Raw genomic sequence first — 22228 nt, 5'->3', positions numbered from 1 at the left:
GTTGTATCCACACTGTACTAGTGTTGATGTTGAGATACAGTGTCAAAAGTAACACTTTTCTCCCATACTGTAAGTCTTCACAGTTGTGCATTTTCTTGTCTTTCTGTCCTTGAAAATGTCATGTTAATATAACCTTTAACCTTGTTCTTAGATCCTTAGAAATACTCAACCCTTCCCTTCCGTCACGGTTCCTTACTCTAAGTTTCCCAGAGTAATCAGGCTCCACAGATGTGTTTAATCTATTCCACCAGCGTGGTTGAAGGTGTAATCAGCCAGAACACCTGTTCTTGAAGCGGCCACTTTGAAACATCATGAGTCAGTGTGGCCTTGCTCATTGTGGTGTGGGTGTGGAACTGTTACATGAGGGCGTGGTTTAATCTACCCCCATCAGGGTTAAATTCAACATCAGTGTTAAAAAGAACTCTGATTTGACTACAGCCTGATCACAATCAAGGTGTACAAGTATATTTGCATCAGTTATTAATCAGTATTGCAAAAAGATACCCCCAAAACCATTCCCAAAATGTTTCTTTGGCCATCTTATTACTAGATCTTGCAATCCTCCAAATTTGAAGAAAATCGGATAAAAACTGATAAAATGACGACCCAATGAGCGTGAAAACGTGCACAATTTTATTGTTATGAGAGAAAAATTATTGTACATAATGTTTTGCAACACAATACATAATTACTACTCAACTTTTATTGTGTCTTTTTTATTACAAAATACACACATCACATTGCTTTTCTTTTATCGATCATTTTTGTTGAACAGCTGTTTGATTATCAGTTCTTATTTTCAGTATTAAGACAATCAACCATTTTGTTGTGAAAACCCTTCTTTTCCAGCCCTTTAATTGTAATAATAGAATGGGAACCTGTTATTTCAGTATTATTATGACTAAATATGCACAACTAGAAAGATTTCGGTATGCTCCCTGGCTGCAGAAAATTTGGGAACAATGTGTCAAACCGATGTTTACGTCAAACCGCATGTTTTCAATGGCGCGTTGTTCACCAAAATTCATGTAGTGTCCGTACACCAATATACTTCCATCAATAATATGGCGTATATGCCTTATAGATATATTGTTCTAACTTGTTCACAAATGTTTATTTCCTCCTGTACCAGGAAGACTTAGTTACAGATCTAACAGAGGTGCGACCATGTGGTCAGACAGATTTCCATTCCAGTCTGGTAGAGTCCGTACACCATATCAAAATATGTGGGTCTAATTTTATTGTTTCTGTCAATATATGGAATTTTTTAGCACGCATCTATGCAATAAACAATGCATGATTCTCCTGAGTGCTGAAACATTTGTATATCTTTGTAGGCATTAAATATGTAGGCTGTTAGGCTGGAGTGTCCGTACACCCAATAATTTCTGATTGGACAGGGGTTGCGTACAAGCCTGCGAAATTTTTAGTAGACACCATAATACAAAAATATTTTGGACTTTAAAAGAGAAATATCAGACAATTAAAATGGCCTGTCTGATTTTTTTGATAGCGCATTATTATTTTTTATCTATATGTGCACCCTTTCTGGTACCCCAGGCCAGTATATACTTTTATTTGTCAAAGGTGACACAGACAGTGTGGTGGTAATGGGGGCAGCTGTGGCTCAGGAGGTAGAGTGGGTTGTCCAATAACTGAAGGGTTGGGGGTCCGAATCCTGCTCTGTCCTAGTCATGTCTTCACCCACTTCACCCACCTTGTCTCCAGTGCTTCTGCTTACACTGGTGTATGAATGCGTATGCATATGCGGTGCCTTTTGGTGCGGTATGGCAGCCACACTTCCGTCAGCGTGCCCCAGAGCAGCTGTGGATACAGACGTAGTTTAACACCATCAGAGTGAGAAGGAATAATGGGTCCATTGTACACACTTTGAGTATATGTTAATAGAAAAGCACTATAGAAATCTAATCCTTTATTAATAATATTAATACAACACCAACTATTTAACACTGTCCCTGAAATTCTAACACCCTTATATTTGCTGTGTAGTCATAGTGTTTCTTTATCCACCAGGAGGCAAAAAAAAAAAAAAAAAAACACTTCTAAACAACCTACTTTAAACTTCCTCTTCAGTGTCAAGTCCTAGAAGTACTTCAGCATTTAGCTGAAGTGTTTAGATTCACTGATTTTAAGTGTTTTATTGTCATGTGTACAGTACAGAAGCGAAAGTTTCCCTGTACAATGAAAACCTTACTTTACTGTCCACACTGAATGCAAAAAGAATTTAACTCATAAAGACCCAGTGTTACTTTTGTGGCAAATACAAAAAGGAATTTTTCTCTGTATTCAACCTTTTTTTAAATGTTTTATCACCATTTATTTTAATATTATCTTCTGAATTTTGCATTTTTAAAGTGAAAATCATGTGTTTTCCTATATTTAATTCACTGATCACATAGATGTTCATAAAAGCTCAGAGAAAACTGAAGAAAAAGTGACTTTTTTCAGTAAAATCTATCATTAACTGATCACAAACCCAGTGTGTCCGTCCACTGTCATTGATCCAACTCCATGGGTTTTACTGGTGAACCAGTGTTGTAGAAGATGACGGTGTTTCCACGGCAACTGTGGAGCCTCTGAATGTCCAAATGGGTCATATATGATGACCATGAAAAGATGACAAACTGTATTTTACATCAATTATTTACATGTATTGATAAGATTAATGGATCAATAGTTATTAAACATTTAACATCAGCAGATAGTTTTGGTCACCGGTGGCTGTTTGGGTCTGTATGGGTGAAGGTGTATAAAAATAGAAACAGAATAATTTAACTGGGAAATTAAAGCAAACAAAACAAAGCTGCATTTAAGAATGACATGCAAAGGAGAATGAGCATAAAAATTACTGAGAGAAAAGCATATATTTACATAAATATGCAAAAATGTGCAATATCTGAGTAATTGTGCAAACTGCTCAAGCTGCTCAGGAGGCTGATGTTTCCTTTTGGAGCTTTCTGAGGACCAGGAATCAAAGAAGACAGAGAGTTCATCTTAATTTTACTTTTACTGCTGTTTTCCAACATCATCAACACCAACACCAACACCAAGCTGTTAAGTCGGTTTACAGCTGGCTCTGCTGCCCCCAAGTGAACGAAGGCTAGTAACAAGAATACTACTGCTTTAACCCTCAAAGACCCAAACATCCACAACGACCAAAACCATCTACTGATCTAAACTATTTAATACCTGTTGATCCACTAATTCTATCAATACATGTAAATAATTGGTGTAAAATGCAGTTTGTCATCTTTTCATGGTCATCAGATATGACCCATTTGGACGTTCAGAGGCTCCGTAGTGAACATGGAAACACCATCGTCTGGAGTTTGAGAAATAACAGTAGATGGAGACACTTGTGTTATGTTCAGTTAATGATATATCTGACTGAAAAAGTCACTTTTTCTTCATTTTTTCTGTTTTTTATATAATAATCCTCAATTTTAATCTGAGCTTTAATGAGCATCTACACGATCACTAAAGTAAATATAAGAAAATACATGATTTTCACTGAAAAATGCCAAATACAGAGGATAATATTATATTAAATGGTGATAAATTGCTCAAGAACAGTTAAATAGAGGGAACAGTTTATCTGGGAACTATTACAAAAGTAGCACTGGGTCTTTATGGGATAAATAAGAACATACATATAAACCACCACCATTATTTTAAAATTATTAAAAGTATAATGACAGTGTTCCTTAAAAGCATCTCAAAGCAGAATCTGATTCCAGTCTATTAAAAAAAATGAACATCTATGTGATCAGTACATTAAATATTGGGGAAAAACCTGATTTTCACTGGAAAAATGCAAAATATGGAGGATAATGTTACAATGAATGCTAATAAATCTCTTAAGTGAAGGTTAAATAGAGATAAAAACTCATTTGGGAACTGACACAAAAGTAGCACTGGGTCTTTAGGGGTTGAAAAATAAATAAAATGAAGCCAAACTCAGATATATATTTTTTTTGTCATGGTTGGCTCCTGCAGTTGGTCTATAACAGGATTCTAAGGAAGTTCATCAAAAAACAGTTTTATGTTAAATTGAATGAAGCCACAAGAGCCGATAAAAACATAAACATCAACATGTAATAATAATGAATGACAAAGACTGGGACTGCAAAAACCACAGCTGGATAAAAAGTGGAATAAATGGACTAGATTTACACAAAATCAATAGACTGACTATTGTTACCAGGGCAAACTGTTTTGTTTTGCTCTCATTTGTGCTCTGGTTTGTCTGTACAGTGAATGTTAAACATGTTTGAAATAAAAAATATTTATAAATCTAATAATGAATCACAGAGTTCCAGTGGCTTATCTAGAAAATTTTAAGATGGTAAGATGTTGTTATGCAGAATAGAATAGAATAGAATAGAATAGAATCGGATAGACTAGAATTGAACGGAATAGAATCAAATCAAATCGAATTAAATTGAATCGAATCGAATCAAACAGAATAGAATAGAATAGAATAGAATGAATCAAATCGAATCGAAAGAGAAGAGAAGAGAATGAAACAAATAGAATCGAATAGAATCGAATAGAATGAATCGAGTCAAATCGAATCGGATAGAATAGAATAGAATAGAATAGAATAGAATAGAATAGAATAGAATAGAATAGAATAGAATAGAATACGATATGACACAATAAAATATCTTTTTTGTCATTGTAACAAGTACAACATTTAAAAGTGCCGTCCAATCTGCACATCATATATATAATTAATATAAAATATATAAATTAATATGAAAGACCTTTTTTGGCTAAAATTAATTGTTTTTTTTATCATCTAATAGTTTGTTATACTATGTTGCAAATAAACGTACATTTTAGACAGCATTTAGGCTATACAATGTAAATTTTTATGAGTAAGTTTTCTTTTTTTTTTTTCTTTTTTTTTTATCAATTACTAGAAATTTCAGGCGACCCTATTTCAATTCCAGGCGACCCCACATGGGGTCCTGACCCCAAGGTTGAAAAACACTGATTAAAGACATATGCCACGAAAAAAAACAAAAAAAGCAACAGACTGGGGGTTGTCAAACACCCTTGAATTCCCAAATGCCAAACAAATGATGTGGTGATATGTAATGTGTAAAATGTTTATGAGACAGGAGTAGTAAGCCATAACATGTCATATGTATGTCATGTGGTGAATGTTTAAAATCATTTAGGAAAAGTTAAATATAGAGGAAAAATAATAATTTTGGAGCTGCTCCAACAGTATACTGGGTCTTTATGGGTTAAAGCAGTGGTTTCCAACCTTTTTTGGTTCGTGACCCCACTTTAACGTCATGAATTTCTGGTGACCCCAGACATTCAAAAGAGAGACCTTTTTTTTTTTTTTTTTGCTTAAATTAATTCGTTTTTGATCGTGGAATACTTTGCTATATATGTTGCAAATAAATGTTAATCTTAGACAACATTTAGACTATATAATGTAAATTTGTATAAGTAAGTTTCAATTTTTATTTATAATTTTTTTTAAAAATCAATTATTAGAAATTTCAGGCGACCCCCAACATTTAAAATGGAGACTTTTTTTTGGCTAAAATTAATTTGTTTTTGATCTTGTAACTGTTTGTAATATTACGTTGCAAATGAATGTTAATTTTAGACAACATTTAGATATAAAATGTAAATTTTTATGAGTAAGTTTTTATTTTTTTACATTTTTTTTTTTAATTACTAGAAATTTCAGGCGAACCCACATGGGGTCCTGACCCCAAGGTTGAAAAACACTGGGCTACAGACATACGCCATGAAAAAAAAAAAAAAAGAAAGAAAAGCAACAGACTGGGGGTTGTCAAACACCCTTGAATTCCCAAATGCCAAACAAATGATGTGGTGATATGTATTGTGTAAAATGTTTATGAGACAGGAGTAGTAAGCCATAACATGTCATATGTATGTCATGTGGTGAATGTTTAAAATCATTTAGGAAAAGTTAAATATAGAGGAAAAATAATAATAATTTTGGAGCTGCTACAACAGTATACTGGGTCTTTATGGGTTAAAGCAGTGGTTTCCAAACTTTTTTGGTTCGTGACCCCACTTTAACGTCATGAATTTCTGGTGACCCCAGACATTCAAAACAGAGACCTTTTTTGGGGGCTAAAATTAATTTGTTTTTGATCATGGAATAGTTTGTTATACTATATTGCAAATAATGTTAATTTTAGACATTTAGAGTATATAATGTAAATTTTTATGAGTAAGTTTTTATTTCTTTACATTTTTTTTTTATCAATTACTAGAAATTTCAGGCGAACCCACATGGGGTCCTGACCCCAAGGTTGAAAAACACTGGGCTACAGACATACGCCATGAAAAAAAAAAAAAAAAAAAAAAAAAAAAAAAAAAGCAACAGACTGGGGGTTGTCAAACACCCTTGAATTCCCAAATGCCAAACAAATGATGTGGTGATATGTATTGTGTAAAATGTTTATGAGACAGGAGTAGTAAGCCATAACATGTCATATGTATGGAATGTGGTGTGTGTGTGTGTGTGTGTGTGTGTGTGTGTGTGGGCCTGGTGCACATGCTGTGGCTCCACTGACGGTGATAAACCTCACCTCCACATCATAAATATTCCTGACTTGTTTATTGCATCTTATTGCACAGCGTGGTTGACAATGCATCATTAATTTAAGAACCTTTCTAATGAAAGTGAAATGAAAGACTCTCAAGCAAGCAATTTCTCTGCACTTACCACACAAGGAGAGACTAGTGACTGTGTTTAAGTTCTGTTCCGGAGCGCTTGTGAAACTAGTGAGCTCTGGCGTCGCGCTTTACTAGCCTCTCATCTTTCACCCGTGACAGAAATTACATGATTCAATGGTCGTGCGGAAGAGCTGATGGACAGCCGGCGCTAAAATGTTAATAAACACACTGTTTTATATAGAGGCCTTTCATTTTTCACCAACAAATACAGCTTTAACCTTGCCGTATGTCGCCCCCCCTTCCCTTCAGCTATGGAGGTTATGGTTATACTGACATCTGCAATTCAATTCCCACCCCCCCAAGTAGAAAAAAGACAAATGTGGAAATGGTTTTAAATGAGATTCACACGCAGCAAGTTCTTGTCCTTGTCACTTCTGATCTCATCGATACAAGCAAAGTATGAAAGCAAATAAAGGGATGGTTAATGATTTTCAATGGTGCGCTTGACCTTCCAACTACACTTGTGCTTGTCCTCAAGGAAACGCTTCGGTGCAGCCCGAGGCTAAGACTACATAGGAGCCCAGACAAATGCTCTCATAAAGACTTTGTTTTCAGCATCAGTCAGCGCCGGGACAAAAACTGTATGCATTTGAGATGAAGGCACGGCTATATGTGCACATACGAATGCACAGAAAAGCTGATCGATCAATGTCAATCGCATCAGCGTGAAGGATAGTGATTTGTCTGCAGAAACACAAACATGTCTTATGCGACATAATGCAAATGATTTTCTTTTTCCTCACTGGAAAAAAACTAAATCTTACCAAGCGTTCACTACAGAACCTGATTTTTCTTTCTATTTATCATCTTTTATTATCATATTATCCCCTATATTATGTATTTTCCATTGTAAGTCATGTATTTTCCTATATTTAATTTGCTATACTTAATTTAGAAGCTCATGAAAACTCAAAGATTATTGCACGAAAACAGAGAAAACTGAAGAAAAAACAAAAATCAGGTATTTTCCAATATTTAATGTAGTGATCATGTAGAGGCACTGCAAAAATTTAAATCTTACCAAGTGTATTTTTCTCATTTCGAGTCAAAATATGTCATCACACTTTAAATAAGACATAATCACCTGAAGAGTAACTTTTCAGTGAGATATAAGAACTTATTTTTACACAACAGATCTTGAAAATCTTATTTTAAAAAATCTTACGAAGGTAATTTTCTCTTGTTCCAGTGGCAGATTTTTTTTTTTTTAGCTTGAATTAAGCACAAAAAAAAAAAAAAAAAATCTTGAATTAAGCAAAAAAAAATCTGCCAATGGAAGAAGTGAAAATTATATTGTTAAGATTTTTTGAAATAAAAGTTTCAAGATCTATAGTTACCAAATATGGTAACTTTGTTTTTGTTTGGAATTAACATTTATAACCAAATACAACAAGGAAAAACAATATATATAAAAAAGGAAAAAAACATACTCAAAAAGGAGCAGGATGAAGTAGATGTTCTAAAATACATGTTCTTAGCACCTTACATGTGTTTTTCTTGTTTTTTTTATATATAGTTACTGTACTTCTTGGATATTTTGCCACTTATGATTAAGGAACCAAATATGGTAACTTCATTGACCTTGATTTTCTACATGAAAATAAAACATTTTGAAAAATTTCACAAAAGTACTAAAGTCTTGTTATGTCCTCCAATAACACACTAAGGTGGAAATTTTGAATTTCAGAATATTTCTATAAGTGAACTGTAAAAGGTTAAACATTTTAGATCAGTAGATGTTTTGGTCACCAGTGGATGTTTGGGTCTTTAAGGGTTTTGGAACTGACTTCTATTGTGTTTTAAGTTTATTTTTAGTGTGGATATGGCTGTGATGTCTATTTTGTGTAACTTCTGCTGCTGCTGTTTTGGCCACAACACTTAAATTATTTTTTATTTTATTTTATTTTTTATTTTTAATCTCAATGATCTTTTTTCCTGGTTAACCCAAAAAGACCCACTGTGACTTTTGTGTCAGTTCCCAAATGAATTTTCTCTCTATTTAGCCTTTCCTTTGTGATTTATCACTATTCGTTATTATGTTATCCTCTGAATTTTGCATTTCTCTCCAGTAAAAATCATCCGATTTCCTTTGTTGAATTGACTGATCATGTAGATGTTCATAAAAGCTCAGAGTAAAGTCAAAGGTTATTGTATGAAAACAGAAAAAACTGAAGAAAAGGTGACTATTTCAGTAAATATATCATTAATTGAACATGAACCCAGTGTCTCCATCATTGATCAAACTCCATGTTTGTTTTTTTTTTTTTTTAATAATCTTTTTATTAGGACACATTTTCAGTATACATATTCCCTCAGCACAGGTGATGGGATATATCCAATTTTTGAGTTTTATTAAAAAACAAACAAACAAACAAACAAAAAAAAAGGAGGTAGTAGTCATTGCATTTGTCTGTTTGTATTCGCATGAATTTAAAGTGGCTGGATTACTGTATTTGTATTGATGATCTATTGTATATTTAAAAACATTTACATTTGGTTTTGATTGTATGAGATGTCGTACATTACTTGTCACGTGACACTGTAATTAAGTGCTCTATATAAACAGCTGTGTGATATTATCTGCCATTAGGCTGATGAAGGGCGTCAGCCTCAAATGTCATCCGTGGTAAATTAATTCTAAATTTTTCATGAAAAGATGACAAACTGCATTTTACACCAATTATTTACATGTATTGATAGAATTAGTGGATAAATAGTTTAGATCAGTGGGTGTTTTTGGTCAACGATGGATGTTTGGGTCTTTGTGCACTGTAAAAAAAGAAAAAAAACAGTATTATTCCAGCAAAAAAACACTGTTAAATAATGGAAAATAACCATCTCATAAAAATAGAATAATTTTCCATAATTAAAATACAGTTTTTTGCCCTAACTTTACACAAAATTTTGCATATTTTTGGACTTTTTAATGTTTAATAAAGAATATTTTCATGTATTAAAACAACCAAATTACCTATATATATATATATATATATATATATATATATATATATATATATATATATATATATATATATATATATATATATATATATATATATGTATAAATAATTTTCAATGAGACTCAGTTGTACAATCCACTGATAAAAACTGTATTTGGACAGTTTATCAGTGCTTATACATGTTATACATTCACAAAAATACATTTATTCAACATTTTTGTTGTAAAACCTCCTGTAATTCCACGACATATTTGTCAATTAACAAACAAGTCTTGTTAAACTTACAGAACAAATACTTCTTTTATGATTAATTGTCAGTAATTTTTATCTCATTTTATTTTATTTTTTACAGCATTAAACTTTAAATTAACAGTTTAATCTCATAAATAGAAAAGAAATATTTGTGAAATACATTTGCAAATGTATTTTAACTGTATTTATCTGTGAAAAAAGAAAAAAATTCTTTTAAAAAATGGAAATTTTATGGTTATTCACAGTTACATTTTTTTCATGTTATTTTACATTTGACATGTAAAATCACAGTCTGTTTTTGTCATTGATATTTTCCTGTATCTTAAAAAAACAGGAAAAATATGTAAAATAAAGAGTGAAAATTCTGTTAAATTACAGATTTATTTATTTTTTTACAGTGTGGGTTAAATAAAGCTTAAATTTAAAAAATAATAATAATATATAGCGTCTTGTTCAGATGATTGAGTGATGTACAGTCAGAGTTCCAATATTCTCACTGCCTCCACATCAAAAGACAAATTTGCTCTGAATATAGTTACTGGTCTAATCATAGTGTACTGACCTTTCACTGTGATGGATGCCCTCAAGTACAGTAATATGATTTTCACAGTATGATGGAGGTGCACTTAGGTTGTTTTTTATTTTCTTAAAAGGTAAAAGCAGTTGTGATGGACACACACACACACTGTAGCAGCAGACGTAATGTATTGATTCATCTCATAAAAGCCCTTTAAACACATCGGAACACTTTTATCCTCTCAATGCACCAGATCCATGCTGATATATCGCACAACCGGGAGGATCAGACCGGGTCGTTATTTTTGATCAAGTGAGTTTGTTTTTCAGACGGAAGGAAGCGATTATTTAAAAACTGAACATGTACACCGCAATTTAATTAGCGGTTCATTGACGGACAGTGTAAAAGTGGGAGGGGGTCGATAAGTTGGTGTCAGTGGAAAATTACTGATATGAATGGGCTGGACTCCACCTATTTGAAGGCACTGCCATCTAGTGGATATAGTATGTAAGTGCAGCAATGTTTAGGAGAAATCAGGTGTTGAAATCAGATACCTACAGGACATAAATACTGCCTGATTTTTTGCAATTCCTCTCTTGTAAATATGAATATAGTCTGTATTATTATTTTTTTTTATTAATATGATTATTTTTTTATTTTATGTTGTTTGTTTTTACACTATCTTTATATATGTACAGGGTGGGGAAGCAAAATTTATAATATTTTGAGGCAGGGATTGAAAGACAGTGTATGACCAATTAGTTTATTGAAAGTCATGAGAATTTATTTGCCACAAGAAAATTGACCAAAAAAAGTGACCAAAAGAAAGAGAGTGGACCCTTTTAATGTTTAATTCTACTTCTGTATTTATATAAATATTTATATATATATGGCAAATTTCTTATGTTTCTCTTTATATTTCATTTTTCACTCATTTATGGTTTTTCTACCATCTTTTCTCTTCACTTACTTGTTGTATGTTACTGCATTTAACTGTGAAATATCCCCACGGTGGGATAAATCAAGTCTTATCTTCTGTTATCTGCTCCTTAACTCCTTAAGTTATTGGGTGTTACAGTCGCTCCATTCAAGTATAATAAAAAAGTAGTGGGAAAGAAATGATCAATACAACAGAAAAGAATATATATATATATATATATATATATATATATATATATATATACAGGGTGGGGAAGCAAAATTTACAATATTTTGAGGCAGGGACTGAAAGACAGTGTATGACCAATTAGTTTATTGAAAGTCATGAGAATTTATTTGCCACAAGAAAATTGACATAATAGAAAATGTTTTTATTCTATGTGTCCTCCTTCTGTCTCAATAACTGCCTTCACACGCTTCCTGAAACTTGCGCAAGTGTTCCTCAAATATTCAGGTGACAACTTCTCCCATTCTTCTTTAATAGTATCCTCCAGACTTTCTCGTAATAGTTTTGCTCATAGTCATTCTCTTCTTTCCATTATAAACAGTCTTTATGGACACTCCAACTATTTTTGAAATCTCCTTTGGTGTGACGAGTGCATTCAGCAAATCACACACTCTTTGACGTTTGCTTTCCTGATTATTCATATGGGCAAAAGTTTCTGAAAAGGTATGGATAATAGTGTTAGGTATGATTATGACATCAATATATGTTTGGTTTCAAAACAACTAACGTAGTGCCTGCTGAGAAAAAACAACTAAATGTTCATTGTAAATTTTGCTTCCCCACCCTGTACACTTATTTCTTTCACTTTATTCTGTTACTGCCTAGACCAGGGGTGTCAAACTCCTTTTCTTTCAGGGGCCACATTCAGCCCAATTTGATCTCAAGTGGGCCAGACCAGTAAAATAATAGCGTAATAGCCTATAAATAACAACTCCAAATTTTTCAGTGCAAAAAATATCATTAAAATTTGAATTTTTTTTTTACATTTTACAAACTATCCAACACAAAAAATATGTGAATAATCTAAAAAACAGAAATGTCTGAAGAAAAATAGGCAAAATTTTAGCAATATTATGCATCAAATAATGATTTATACATATGGATTACAGATCAGATCTACCAAGGCACAAAACAGGCAGAATGATGTTAAAATTGCACTTATTTTTCTTTTGTTGTTCATATTTGTTCTGGTTATTGACATTTTATTGTTAAAAGATATCAGGATTTAAAGTTCTTTGTAATAAATCAAAGAGAAAAAAAATTGGTGTTGCCATTATTTATAGGAATAATGTCTTTTTTTTTCACATTAAAGAAAAAAATTTGGAATCATTATTTATAGGTTATTATGCTATTATTTTCGAGTTTGATGCCCTTGACTGTTAATATCTTCAGGGTAATTTTTGCACTTTGTAAATTCATCCCACGGGCCGGATTGGAAGTTTTGGCGGGCCGGTTTTGGCCCCCGGGCCGCATGTTTGACACCTGTGGCCTAGCCCGTTGAATTTCCCCCATTGCGGGATCAATAAAGTCTAATCCAGTGTTCAGCCTTGGGGTCAGGACCTTACATGGGGTTGCCTGGAATTCAAATGAGGTCGCCTGTTTGTTTCTGGTATTATTTGTTATAGGTATTATTTGTGCGAATGTGGTATATGACATTTTGTTCATGCTTTCTTATATTCTTCATTTCATAGGTCTGATGTATCTCATTGTGTTTTGTTTTGGTTTTTTTTTTGTAGTTTTGTTTGTTTTATTTTGTTTTTTTTCTCTCTCTTCTGCCCAGTTTACTCAGTTCTGGTTGTAGTTATTGTCACCATTATAATTGTCTCCATGGTTGTTGCTGTTTGTATTGTTGATACTTTCTTGTGAGGGTCTTCGCCACCTTCTTCTCTCTTGTTCTCTCCCCTTCTTCTACCCCCCCACCCTCACCCCCCCATGTCAGGTCCGGCATCGAAATGTGGTTCAACAAAACTCATAATAAACACAGTAGAATATCAAAGGGCGCTTCATACACTTTATGAAGTTACCCTTGGCAAAGCAAATTTGTTCAGCACCGAGGGGAACCAGACTACCATTCTGCTGTTAGAACGCTGGACAAGACAAGTAGGGGAAAAAAAAAAAAAAAAAAAAAAAAACAGTAGTGTGAGATACTCCCTGGTAAAATGTCCAAATAAAAGAGGATACACAAGCAAAGGTGTTAGAAAAATGGGCAATGATGACTGGGAGTACAGTTGGTGTCGGCTGCTGCCTTATCGGTACAGACAGTTGCCTGTCAGCCAGCTGAGCCCATTAAGAAAAAAAAAGATAAGAAAAAAAAAAAAAAAAAAAAAAAAAGGGGTCGCCTGAAATTTCTAGTAATTGATAAAAATGAAATTAAAAATTACTAATAAAACATATATGGTGAGTTGACAGAGACAATCACAATATACAATAGACATGACAAACTGTGAGTCTGAAACTGAAGCACTGTGGTTCTGTTTATCTTTCAAATGTTCATTGTGGTCGGTTTCAGATGCTGCAGCTCTTTCATAATTTATAGTTTGAGTTCTTGTTTGTTCAGTATTAATTGTCAGCCTTGTAAATCCAAGCTGGACTGACTGTACATATCCTGACCAAGGAAAATAAAATTCTCACTTTGTGCAGTAATCTACACCTGGATTTTCTGCCTCTGTCCATAATAATATACATTATATAGACTAAATGTCATCTAAAATGAATGTGTATTTGCAACATAGTATAGCAAACTATTACACGATCAAAAAGAAATTAATTTTAGCAAAAAAAAAAAAAGTCTCTGTTTTGAATGTGTGGGGTCGCCAGAAATTTGTGATGTTAAAATGGGGTCACGAACCAAAAAAGGTTGAGAACCACTGAAATAAAGGTACACATGAATGAATGAATGAATGAATAATTAAATAAATAAATGTAATGCTCAGATGTTGAAATAATTTATGTTAAAGAAATGTAAGGTTTAACAGTGGAATAAATTACAGGGAATAAATTAATTCATGTATTTGTTAAATGTCTGGGGTCGCCAGAAATTTTTTATGTTAAAATGGGATAAGGAGACAAAAAAGGTTGAAAACTACTGATCTAATCTAATCTAATCTAATCTAATCTAATCTAATCTAATCTAATCTAATCTAAATTAAGAGAGACTAACTATAATTTAAGAGGTCTCTATATTTTTTTTAATGTATGAAAGTGAGGATAAATGTGAAGTTTAGATGTATTTCGGTTGCGGGTATGAAATTATGGAATGGATTTGATGATGAATTTAAGTTGTTCTCTTCTCTGACAAAGTTTTTAAAAAATGCCTTAACCCTGTAAAGCCTGAACCATGAAATCATTGACAGAAAATTCCAGTTCTTTGAAACTGGAGCCCTTATTGGTCCTTCTGAACAACCCCAAAATATTTTTCAAATATAAATTTCCACGTGTGAGTTTCAGTTTTGTATCATATTTGATACATCAGGTCTCAATGCTCAAATATTATTTTGGAACAAACAAAAACATAATATAACAGAAACATGTCTAACAAATTGGTAATTCATTTTCAGTACTGGCAAAGTTCGGCCTCCTTCCACATTAATGACAGTCTTGTCACTGGAAAAGCCTCTGATCAAATAGAGGGTTTCAAAACTCATGTATCAAATATGATACGTTTGGCATTATAGGGTTAAGAGAGAGTAACTATAATTTAAGAGGTCTTTATATTTTTGAATGGACTAAAGTGAGGACAAATGTGAAGTCCACATGTATTTCAGTTGCGGGTGTGAAATTATGGAATGGACTTGATGATGAATTTAAGTTGTTTTCTTCTCTGACAAAGTTTAAAAATGCCTTAAGTATAAGATCATTCAGGAATATTAAACTGAGATGGTAGAAGTGTTTTTGTTGTTGATTCTTTTGTTGTAATGTGAATGCTCGATACTGAACACATTTAATTTAATGTAAGCAGTGGATCAGGTGACAAAGGATAAAAAAATAAGCCTTTGCTTTTAGTCTATTCCTTTTTTGGTTTTTATGTTTATTATGGTTATTGTACCATGTGCAACGATCAATGTACAAACCAAAAATAATTCATTCATTCATTCATTCATTCATCTATAATCTAATCTAATCTAATCTAAATGAATAAATAATGTGTTTACTTCCTTAAAAATTGTGTGCAACGATTAATGTACAAATGATTAATGTACAAACCAAAAATAAACCAGTCATTCATTCATTCATTCATTCATCTATAATCGAATCTAATCTAAATGAATAAATAACGTGTTTTCTTCCTTAAAAATTGTTGGCAACGATTAATGTACAAATGATTAATGTACAAACCAAAAAATAAACCATACATTCATTCATCTATAATGTAATCTAATCTAATCTAATCTAAATGAATAAATAATGTGTTTACTTCCTTAAAAAATTGTGTGCAACGATTAATGTACAAACAAAAAATGAACCACTCATTCATTCATTCATTCATTCATTCATCTATAATGTAATCTAATCTAAATTAATAAATAATGTGTTTACTTCCTTAAATATGTGCAACGATTAATGTACAAACCAAAAATAAATCATTCATTCATTCATCCATTCATTCATTCATTCATTACAATGTAATCTAAATGAATAAATAATGTGTTTACTTCCTTAAAAATTGTGTGCAACGATTAATGTACAAACGATTAATGTACAAACCAAAAATAAACCATTCATTCATTCATTCATTCATTCATTCATCTATAATCTAATATAATATAATCTAAATGAATAAATAACGTGTTTTCTTCCTTAAAAATTGTTGGCAACGATTAATGTACAAATGATTAATGTACAAACCAAAAATAAACCATTCATTCATTCATCTATAATGTAATCTAATCTAATCTAATCTAAATGAATAAATAATGTGTTTACTTCCTTAAAAAATTGTGTGCAACGATTAATGTACAAACAAAAAATGAACCACTCATTCATTCATTCATTCATTCATTCATTCATTCATCTATAATGTAATCTAATCTAATCTAAATGAATAAATAATGTGTTTACTTCCTTAAATATGTGCAACGATTAATGTACAAACCAAAAATAAATCATTCATTCATTCATCCATTCTTTCATTCATCTACAATGTAATCTAAATGAATAAATAATGTGTTTACTTCCTTAAAAATTGTGTGCAACGATTAATGTACAAATGATTAATGTACAAACCAAAAATAAACCATTCATTCATTCATTCGTTCATTCATTCATCTATAATCTAATCTAATCTAATCTAATCTAAATGAATAAATAACGTGTTTTCTTCCTTAAAAATTGTTGGCAACGATTAATGTACAAATGATTAATGTACAAACCAAAAATAAACCATTCATTCATTCATCTATAATGTAATCTAATCTAATCTAATCTAAATGAATAAATAATGTGTTTACTTCCTTAAAAATGATCTTTCTTTTGTCAAATTTGTCCAAGTTTTTTATTTTTAAATGTGCACATACATTCAGTGTCTGTGTTTAAATGTACTTTAAATCCAGTACATACCAGTAATCTTAGGCCACCTTCAGCTGTGCATGCTTATTCCTGTTTATTTCTCATTCCTTTTTCTTCACGTAGAGGAAATAAATACAGGAAATATATGCACCAGCTAAAAACAGACAAAAAAAACCCTGAAGTGAATGGGTTGTAATGGGTAAACTGACTAGTTAGTGACCTCTGACCCCATGATATGAAGGAGCACAAATAGTTAATAACATCTGACATATGTTGAATGAAACCTGGTATAAAACATTGGAAAATTAATGCAGACATGTTAAATGCAAAGGGAGGTCACACTGAATACGACCACTTTGGTTTATAGAAGCTGTTTTTTTTCCAGAAACTTTTCTTTATGTATTACCGTACATATTTCACATATATCAGATTGGATCTTAATACAGAGACAGAAATGCACATGTGTGTAGTTCTACTAATTTTAAGACTTTGTATGTTTATATGTTGATGAAATGATGTGTAAATGAGGTGCTTTTTCATATAAACATAGACCTCTGGAACGTTTGTAGCTCTTTTTACAGTAAAAATGAGTATTTACATTTATTTTCAATCCTACAAAAAACATTTCTCCTATATTTTAAATAAAAATGTCATCCTTTTGGAGATTTTTTTTTTTTTTGCAGAAAATGACAAACGTTCAACATAACTAACTAATGCAGTGTTTCCAGACCTTCAACAATACATAAAACAGGTTAGGTGCATTTTTTAACAACATAATACTGATGTTAACTCAGGAAACGTTAAGAAATTAATAATTAGTGGAACAACCTAGACTTTAATCACAGCTTTCATGTGTCTTGGCGTGCTCTCAGTCAGACTTTCACATTATTATCGTCTGCTTTATGACACCGGTCTGGTGCAAAAATGTAATCCGCTCGTCTTTTATTTATTTATTTATTTATTTATTTATTTATTTATTGGTGTTTGTGATCACCCGTCTTCCTTTTGATCAGATCATCTGGACGTGGTCTCTGTTTTCACATCAGTACATTTAGACTTTCTTAAGTTTTTCGTATTGTTTGTAGTAGAAGTATTTGTCCACTAGGTAGAGCTCATTCACCTTCATTTAGTCACTTTACTGATTCAGACTAAAGAACATGATCATTTTAATTCAACACAGATATGTACATTTTACAGCTCAAACCTCTTCTCTTAAAGTAAAAATGTTAATTCAAGCTTGTGTCGGTTTGTTTAATTTTTTATTGATCATTCTCCTCAGAAAATAAAAATTATTGATATGATTTAATAACATTAAACACTTCCCAACCTTGACTTAAGATCTACTCAGCCCCATTAATGGAGTTAATATCTAATATTTATCATTTTTGTTGTTTGCAGACAGTTGTAGCATGAACTTTGTTATGGTTTTTAACCCTTTAACCCCTGAGACATTATTCCAGGTAAATGTGCTGCTGTGAATTGTCGTCTGTTTCAGGTTCATAAAAGCTGCTGTGAGTATGTGTTTGTGTTCCTTTTCTTCAGTGGTTCTGTTTCACAGTGCGTTTTAGGGTCAAAACAGGAGGAATAACAGAAAATGACAAAGAGAGAAATTAAAGTTTGACAGGTTTTTACTAAATAAGACACTCAGAATGTACATGAATAAGAGATTTAGGATGTTGAACATGAGCTGTGAACTGAAACACACTGAACTTTTTTTTAATCAGTCCACCCGCTTTTTGGCACCTGGTGGAACTCCAAAAAACAGTTACAAGGTCAAAACTCAGTAAAAACACAGTAATAAATAAATAAATAAATAAATGAGTGAATGAATAAATGAAAATCACCACAACATCGGAAACAACAGTAAAAACAAAAAAACATAAGGAAAACAGTGTAAAAACAAACAAACAAACAAACAACAACAACAAAAAAACATCTATTCGGTCTCACTTACTGCTCTGTGCTTTGTCCCCCCCCATTCCACCGGTGGCAGGAGCTGCACTGAGCATGCTCAGATGTCTATTCTATCAACATGTTTTGAATTTTTTCTTATTGACCAAACAGTTGAATTTCTATGAATATTTCAAATAAATCATACATTTAGAATGAGCACCACACTGCAAAAATCTAAATCTTGCCAAGAGTATTTTTCGAATTTTTGGTCAAAATATCTGATCACACTTTTTTTTAAATTTAGATCGCACTTTTTAAATTTTGTTGTACCTGTACAATGACAATAAAGAAATTCTATTCTATTCTATTCTATTCTATTCTATTCTATTCTATTCTATTCTACACTTAAAATCAGGCATAATCACCCAAAGACTAACTTTTGAGTGAGATATAAGAACTTTTTTTTACACAATAGATCTGAAAAATCTTATTTCAAGAAATCTTACCAAGATAATTTTCACTTGAATTAAACCCAAAAAAAATCTTGAATTAAGAAAAAAAATAAAATAAAATCTGCCAATGGAACAAGTGAAAATTATCTTGGTAAGATTTTTTAATTCAAGATTTTCCAGCTCTGTTGTCTAAAAATAAGTTCTTATATCTCACTGAAAAGTTACTCTTTAGGTGATTATATCTTATTTTAAGTGTGATGAGATATTTGGACTAGAAATGAGAAAAATACACTTGATAATATTTGGATTTTTGCAGTGCACAGACAGATCAGGGGTTAAAGGGTTACAAGGAAAACACCACTTGTTTTACTCAGTTAGATAGGAGTCATATATCCACAGTCAAACCCCAGTTAACTATATAAAAAAAAAATACTGAAAACCCAAAACTGAAAGCCTGCTTCATCTTAGAAGCAACAAAATCTTATCAGAAAAACTAGACTGACAACAGCTGAAGTTAATATATTGTTCCTCTGTAAGAGCATCACAGCAGTGGAGTATTTCCTCCATTATTCTGCCAAAAAACACTGAGGTTTATAGTTTTCTTTTAATATCTTTGTCTATGCTATTTGCTACTGTCGTGGAACTTACAGTGATAAGCCATGGAAGCTGGATGTTCGTTTTATCTGTCACATTGGACTGTTGTTAACCCATAAAGACCCAAACATCCACCTTTAACCAAAAGCATCCACTGACATAAACTACTTCATACCTGTTGATCCATGAATCCTATCAATACATGTAAATAACTGGTGTAAAATGCAGTGTATCATCTTTTCATGGTCATCAGATATGACCCATCTGGATGTTCAGAGGCTCTGTAGTTACCGCGGAAACACCGTCATCTTCTACAACATTGTTTCACCAGTAAAACCCACGGAGTTGGATCAATGACAGTGGATGGACACACTGGGTTTATGTTCATTTTAATGATAAGTTTTACAGAAAAAGTCAGGTTTTTTTTTTTTGTTTTTGATATAATAATCCTCAATTTTAATCTGAGGTATAATGATCATCTATACCAGGGGTGTCAAACATGTGGCCTGGGGGCTAAATGCCCCCAGGCCAAAGGGTCCAGTTCGGCCCCTGGGATGTTTTTGCCAAGTGCAAAGATTCCACAGTCTTGAACTGAATTAAACAAAAAAAAAATTAGCTTGAATTAAGGAAAAAAATCTTGAATTAAGCCAAAAAAAAAAAAAAAAATCTTGAATTTAGCAAAAAAAAAAAAAAAATTAAGTAAAAAATCTTGAATTAAGCCAAAAAAAATCTCAAATTTAGCAAAAAATCTTGAATTAAGCCAAAAAAAAAAAAAACTTCAATTAAGTTAAAAAAAAAAAAGAATCTTGAATGAAGTCATAAAAATCTTCAATTAAGTAAAAAAAAAAACAAAACTTCAATTAAGCAAAAAAAAAAAAAATCTTCCATTAAGTAAAAAAAAAAAAATCTTGAATTAAGCCCCCCCCCCCAAAAAAAAAATCGTCAATTAAGTAAAAAAAAAAAAAATCTTGAATTAAGCCAAAAAAAAAAAAAAACTTCAATTAAGTTTTAAAAAAAAATATTGAATGAAGTCATAAAAATCTTCAATTAAGTAAAAAAAAAAAAAAACTTCAATTAAGCAAAAAAAAAAAAAAAATCTTCCATTAAGTAAAAAAAAAAAAATCTTGAATGAAGCCCCCCCCCAAAAAAAAATCGTCAATGAAGTAAAAAAAAAAATCTTGAATTAAGCCAAAAAAAAATCTACAATTAACAACGTAAATTTTACTCTTTGTTTTAGTGCAGAAAATAACATTAAATTATGAAAATATCTACCATTACAAACTATCCTGTAACACAAAAATATGAATAACTTGAACAAATATGAACAACCTGAAATGTCTAAAGAAAATTAATCATGATTTTAACACTTTTTCTGCCTGTTCCTCAGTGTTTAGTGTCTTTGTAGATCTGATCCATAATGTACATGGAGAAATAAGAAGTTGAGGAATAATATTGTTAAAATTGCACTAAATTTTCTTACGTTTTTTAATTTCAATTTCAGTTTTTTCAGGTTTTTTTTTTTTTTTGGATAGTTTATAAAAGTAAGTATTTTCATAATTTAATGTTTTTGGTTTTTTTACACTAAAACAAAGACAAATATTTGCAGTTGTCATTATTTATAGGTTATTCTGTTATTATTTTTCTGGTCCGGCCCACTGCAGATCAAATTTAGCTGAATATGGCCCCTGAACTAAAATGAGTTTGACAGCCCTGATCTATACGTTCAGTACATTAAATACAGGAAAATACCTGATTTTCACCAGAAAAATGCAAAATACAGAGGATAATATTTTAGTAAATAGTGATAAATCACTTGGGAAATGCTATAAAAGTAGCACTGGGTCTTTATGGGTTAAAAAACCATCAGAATCCATGTCTTTGCTTCTGTCCGCTTTACTCTGATCCATTTAAATCTGAAATGTTACTGAAAGCATCTGGTTAGTTTAATGCGTCGCTTATTGCTCTAATTGAATTCATTTACGTTTGTTTTCCTACAGTTTACTGACATAAACATACACTTCAGAGCAGGTTACTCGAAAACCCCCTTTTGAAAACTCCCCTCGTTATCAGTGTTAATGGCCTTTTATGAGAAACGAGTGAAATAAACTGTTGTAAATGATCAGAGGTTTAATGAATTAATTCTAATCAGCGACTCAACGCGGCGGAAAGTTATACGCGATGTTGGTCTCAATAAGATGGATCTGATTTGAAACGCGAATAAATAGCATTTGCATAATAACCTATATTTTAAAACCATCAGAGTTGCATTTATTCAGTTTGACATTTAAAATCTGCCTGAAAATGCAAATGAGGTGACTAAGTGGTTGAATGCCATAATTAGACATCTGAAAAG

At 31.8% G+C, this 22228-nt stretch overlaps 1 long non-coding RNA gene across 1 annotated transcript; it reads right to left on the bottom strand.

Annotated features, from left to right (window-relative positions):
* Positions 1-7790: 7790 nt before the first annotated feature.
* LOC115411574 (uncharacterized) lies at positions 7791-19353 on the bottom strand. Its single transcript, XR_003934236.1, has 2 exons — positions 19255-19353; positions 7791-7840 (listed from the first exon to the last, which is right to left on the bottom strand). It is a non-coding gene; the product is annotated as an uncharacterized LOC115411574 (long non-coding RNA).
* Positions 19354-22228: the final 2875 nt, after the last annotated feature.

This window comes from Sphaeramia orbicularis, chromosome 20 (genome assembly GCF_902148855.1).
Source record: "Sphaeramia orbicularis chromosome 20, fSphaOr1.1, whole genome shotgun sequence".
In the NCBI taxonomy this organism is placed as follows: Eukaryota; Metazoa; Chordata; class Actinopteri; order Kurtiformes; family Apogonidae; genus Sphaeramia; species Sphaeramia orbicularis.
This window is presented reverse-complemented; position numbering and strand designations above follow the sequence as displayed.